Below are 5839 nucleotides of genomic sequence, written 5' to 3'. Positions count from 1 at the left end.
AGGAAATCATCCCAAAAGAGGATTATACTCCCTATTTAAAAGCCAATTTTACTTAAAAAAAGGTTGAGATACCTGACTAATTGAATGGGGTTCGCGTTACTGATGCATAACCTACAATTTTGTAATGATATGACAATCTTTTACAAATCATATTGTGGATTGGGACAACGCGGTGCAGTGTCTAAAACTCAACTTTGTGACCGCACAATATCTCTTTTGGACAACATCTAGCTACTCGCTAACTACGCCTATTTTAGAAGCGCAGAAAACACCTGATTTCAAAATGATATACCGTGTAACAATGCTTCATGCAAACAGCTAGAGACAGTATGACAAAAAAAGCATGAAAGTTTTTTTGATAAGGATGTGGGTCACGAGATGGCTGGCTTTTTGGAGCGTTTTTTTTGCATTTTCCAGGAAGAATGAGGGGCTAACTGATGCATGGGCAGGATGAAAGATCAATATCAATATCGTGGAGAAAGGTGTGCTTGGGCGAGCTGACAGCGTTGCGAGGCAGAGAGAAGAATGCTCTTGGATCGAAGAACAATAGTTGCTAGTTTAGTGCTTCGGAATGTGAAAGGAACTGCTGAGCTCAAAGTATTTAGGAGACCTGTGGGGAAAAGTATTTAAACAAGGACCTAGTTAGAAGGGTTCAGAGCACCTGTAAAATCTGCACCTCGCTTGAATTGGTGTATAACCGCTGACAGATGTATCTAGCTTACTAATAGTGTCTCGTCAAACTCGGTACTAGGTGGCCAAAAGGTTGATGGCCCTAACACACTGGGGTTGGGGAGGAACTGGTGTCTGGAAAAATTTGCTCTGCCTTACCACACATTTAGCACCGCAGTTGTGGCCAGGCACACGGATTCACGCTTGAATCCGAATAGTAACGAGCTAATGGGGGGCCAGCTGGTGAGTTCCGCATGACAGAAGTGCAGTTTTTTTTTCGTAGGTCACCCCCACTTCCATCACAGGTTCCGGCGACGGTGAAGCAGAGGTAAACCATCTGATAATCATAGAGGCCACAGAGAGCCCGTCGCCAGTTACTTCGGTGAACTAGCAAGAAATGTTTGGGTTTTCCCTTTGAAATTTAATAGACAGGATCAAAAGGGGCAAGACCCGGGGTGCTGTTGGGGGGTTTTTTGGGGACCGATACTTTTGGGGACTGACAACCCAAGCCTGGAATAAAAAAGATTATTAGCTTAATAATAAAAAAAAAATTAATATTTGTTGTGTGTGGGTTTGTTTAAATTTTATTTTTTAAAAAAAAAAGTTTTTTGAAATAAAATTAAATAATTTATGGTTGTCAATTTTGATATCAAACAAAATAAAGCCCAACCATAGAATGAGCTAAGTACAAAAGATCGCAGCAACTTTCTGAGAGTCATCTAGATGGCTGTTTTTTAGAAGTCATTAAGTTTAAATTTTAATATCTTTAAAAAAACATTTTTATTCATTTTGTCTGTTTGTTTTTGAAATTTACACTTTAAAATTAAATATTTCAATTTCAAAAAAATAGATTGTTTACCTTAATATTTTTCATAAACCAAACAGCAATGCGACGGGACCTTTTGCTTCGTTGGTGGGTCCCCAAAAACTGCAGTTAAACACCCCCCTTCCCCCAAATACAACTCTTTCTTACCATCAGAAAAACAATGAAAAAATGAAGATTTGAAATTTTTTGGTTTGAGTTATTTTTGGTCTTAATCCAAAAAGCAGAATAAGAAAATAAAATTTTTTATTTTATTAAAACACTATTAAAAAATAAAGACAAGAAGAAAAAACCTTTGGCACCCAGCGAAAAACACAATTTCACGGGAAACTGGGTGTGACTGTTTGAATGTTGTGCTTTGTATTTCTTTGCCTCTATATGTTGTGTTTTGCCCCACAATAAAAACCCACTGCCCCCACAATTTCAGGAAATGCTGCAAAAATTTTTAAAGCAGAGAAAGGGAGCAGATGCGGGATATTTGTGAAAATAAAAAATTGAAAAACCTTTTATTTAAAAGATGAGAAAGAAAAATATTTTCTTGTTAATTTCAAACCATCTATCAGATACTTTATATCAAAAATGGTGCAAAAGGGGATGCTGAATCGTAAACTCTCCTTTTGTGTTCCCTGAAAAAAAAAAAAAAATGTCAAGGGTTTTGGGAAGGTTTTCATTTTTAGAGTAACCCAAAATTTTTAAACTGTCCTGAGATTGAAGAGCAAATAGACAAAAGTGACACCCTGTGTGACTTTTGGCACAGAAAAAGCAGTTTCGGGCCATGAACTTAACACAGGCAAAGCAAAAACATGCCACAAAAGGTTTTTTCTAACCACACTTCAAGTTTATGGTGGGTATGACAAAATAAAATTCTGAAAAAAACAGAAAAAAATATTTTTTCTACACCAAATATTATGCGCAGAAAAACTTTTAAAACTTTTACCTCAATTCCTAATATATGTTTTTTTTTATTTTTTTTTTTATAAAAGCTGTTCTTCAGTCCTTCCCGCCTCCTTCATTCCCGTCAAAAAATTAATATGGTGCTACTCTGTAAAGGGGGAATTTTGTGTTACTGCTCCCACACGTGAAAACAACCCCAGTTCACAGATGATCATGTAACAAAAACATTTTAAAATTATCTAAAGACGGAAACAGTTAAAGGACCATAATTTTTTTTAGGGCGGGCAAAAACAAGAAAATATTTTTTTCCTTAACTTTTTGGGGGTCATCTTTTTTTTCCACGATTCCCATCATATTTAACATTTCCCCCCGATTTTTTTTCATGTGGGGGAAAATTTTCCCAACTTTAAATGAAATTGGGAAAGGAAAACGTATCGTTCCCAAAGAGTGGGAATGTGACACAAAGAATGTTGCAACACATATTTTTTTTGTTATTATTTTGTAACCTTATTTATTATTTTATTTTCTTTTTTTGGGGCCTTGTGTCTCAAAGTTTAAAACTATATAAATACAATTTAAAATATACGTTTTATCAAAAGTGGGGCCCAAATTATTTCCCCAAAGGGGATTGAAAAGTAACTTCAAATAACACACTATTGAATTTATAAATAACTTGAAATTTACTAAAGATCTTATAAAAAAACTTGAAATATACTTTTTTTTGGTAAAGGGGGCAGAAAGTTTTGCAGTCCCGTCCCCCCCTTTCATATGTGAAAAAAAAAGTGAAAATGGTGCATACGCCAAATCGGTGACCTCTCAAATTTGTTCTGCATTTAACCCCCCCAAGTGCCACCCCACGTGAAACACCATGGAGGGATTGGGGAGCCATTATCTGCGGCACCGGGGAGCAGTTGGGGGTTCGGTGCCTTGCTCAAGGGCACCTCAGTTGTGGTATTGCCGGCCCGAGACTCGAACCCACAACCTTAGGGTTAGGAGTCAAACTCTCTAACCACTAGGCCACAACTTCCCCCATGGGGTAATGAGGTAATGGGGTAAGCTCTCCTTTTCCTGACACGGAGGAACGACTCAACACGGGCACTAATGGTTCGAAGGCCACCAACCCCACCATTGTATGGCCCAATGCACGTGAAGTGTGCTTAGTTGCATGCATAAGACTGTATAAAAACAGGGACGTAGGTCTGTGACGTCACCTTTAGGTTTCAGAATAGCATGTTTGAAGGCCAAAGTGGGCGGCGCCGGATGTCGCCATCTTGGCAAGGAGTCACTCCTGGATAAACTGAAAATGGATGGGATGTGGGTGGAGCTGGTGCTAAAACCAACCCCACCTTACTCGATGGTGGTGACAGCAGCGGCACTCCCCCTTAACTAAAGTGGCCCACGCCTTAATTATGTAAAAACTTTAAGGCTTAATATAATTTAAATGGATGAGTTCTAAAAAAAATTCACCCCCCTCACATTTGTCATGAAGAGCAAATTAGATATAGACCAAAAACACTTTTGTACCAGGGTGAAAAACATATTTTTTGCTGTAAAGTTGGGCATTTTAACATGGGAGGGGTCTAGGGGTTTGACCCCCTTTTTGGAGCCAGTCTTTAGCGGCAGTCGATGAATTGCAGTTTAAGTCACTTCCTTTTTGGTTTCAAGAGATTCCCGCTTGGTTGCATGCAGCACCAGGTCCGTAGCTCTACGGAGCTCTTTGACGGCTTCTGGAGTCAGGCCCTTCCCCTCGTGCATCTCCTTCAGGACGTCAGCTTGATAAGCCTAAAGGAGGGCCATGGTGTGAAGCCCCATGCCTGCCTGACCAGCCGCCATGTGGACTTTCCGATGCAGGCGGAAGTGGTCCTACACGGCATAGTTGGGAGGAGAGGGTGGGACTTCTGTGTGGGGCTGAAGACAGCGGAGGTGGAGATAGCATGTCCTTGATCAAAAAGTCAAATTGAGAATTAGGGAGTGATGGTTATTTTTTGTGATCTTGCTTTTGTCAAAAAAAGGGGAATGATGCTTTTAGTCAAACAATTCTTTTTTGCTTGTTTGTGTAAAAAATCTGAACGTTGAATGGGGTGTTTGTGTGGAAGGTTTACACCACATGGTGGCAGTATGTGGTCAACATAGCAAAAGCCATGTTTTTTCCCTTAAAGAGTGAATTGAAAATTAAATAATGCTAAAAAAGAAAAAACTATTTAAAGGGAAAAAACAAATATTAAACACATCAACCCATCAAATAAGAGTACTTCAAAGCATTACAAAAGATTATAAAATTTGGGTTTAAAATGTTCATTAAAATAAAATGTTCATTGACATTATTACGAGTGCACTTTTTAAAGTTTGTTACTTATGTTAAAATAGTCATAAATGGGCGCTCTCTTTATATACTTAAACAGCTTTTATTTTACTAATATCATATTATCTGCACATTTTTAAGTGAGCATTTATAAATTAAGCACACTTTTTTTTATATTTCAATAATTCTCATTGAACAGGTTCAGTCCAAGTGGGGAGCATAATTACTGCATTTTATATCAAATATTCTGTCATTTTTAAAGACTGTGTCTCTTTGAGAGAAGACAGAGGGGACAGGACTGAGGTCAAGACTCCACCCACTTCACTTTAGATGGAGCCCCATTTCGGATCCTCGGAGGCTCCATCCTTCTTTCGGGTCCCCAGGGCATACTGGAGAGAACGGCTGCTCGAACTCAGGCCCTTTTGTGGTCTCAATACTCTCACCACGTAAGACAATGATATGTTTTCATATGTAGAAATATGTAGTAAAAGAGCTACTGGATGTTGCATTCTCCCTCAATTTTTACATGTTTCATGGAGGAACCAAGTTTGGATTCATAAACCGGCGCAGTTGACTTGGGAAAAAGTTTTTAGCACTAGATTGCTTTTGAAGAAATTAATTATTTTATTCAGCTGGATGCATTAAAGATTAAAAGTGTCAATTTATACATTTATAATGTATAAACAGAAAAAAGTAATAAACAGTTTTTTTATCATCATTGATAAAAATTAGAAATGTTCTTGGGCATCAAAATCAGTACATTAGAATGATTTCTAAAGGATCATATATGATTTTGAAGATTGGAGTGATGAGCTTTAAAATTTAGCCTTTCATCAGAGGAATAAATTACATTTTAAATATATTAAAAAAGAAAACAGGGTTTTTTTAAAATTTTATTTAAAATTTTACAATATTACGGTTTTGTGATCAAACAAATGCAGCAAAGAACTTAATCATAAAATCTTTCAGTCCCAACTTAGTTTAAAATTTACAAGTGTGGACAAACGTGGACAAAACATACCCCTTTTAAGCGTTTTTATTTTCCATTCCATCAAAACTGACACACTGTAAGTGAAAGTTCACCATGCACTGTTTGGTTTTGAGAACGTTTTCAAACACGTTCATTCCGAGTATTTCCCCGTTTGTGTGTC

Source organism: Cyprinus carpio, chromosome A18, assembly GCF_018340385.1.
Source record: "Cyprinus carpio isolate SPL01 chromosome A18, ASM1834038v1, whole genome shotgun sequence".
Taxonomy (NCBI): Eukaryota; Metazoa; Chordata; class Actinopteri; order Cypriniformes; family Cyprinidae; genus Cyprinus; species Cyprinus carpio.
Note: the sequence above shows the minus strand (reverse complement) of the source record.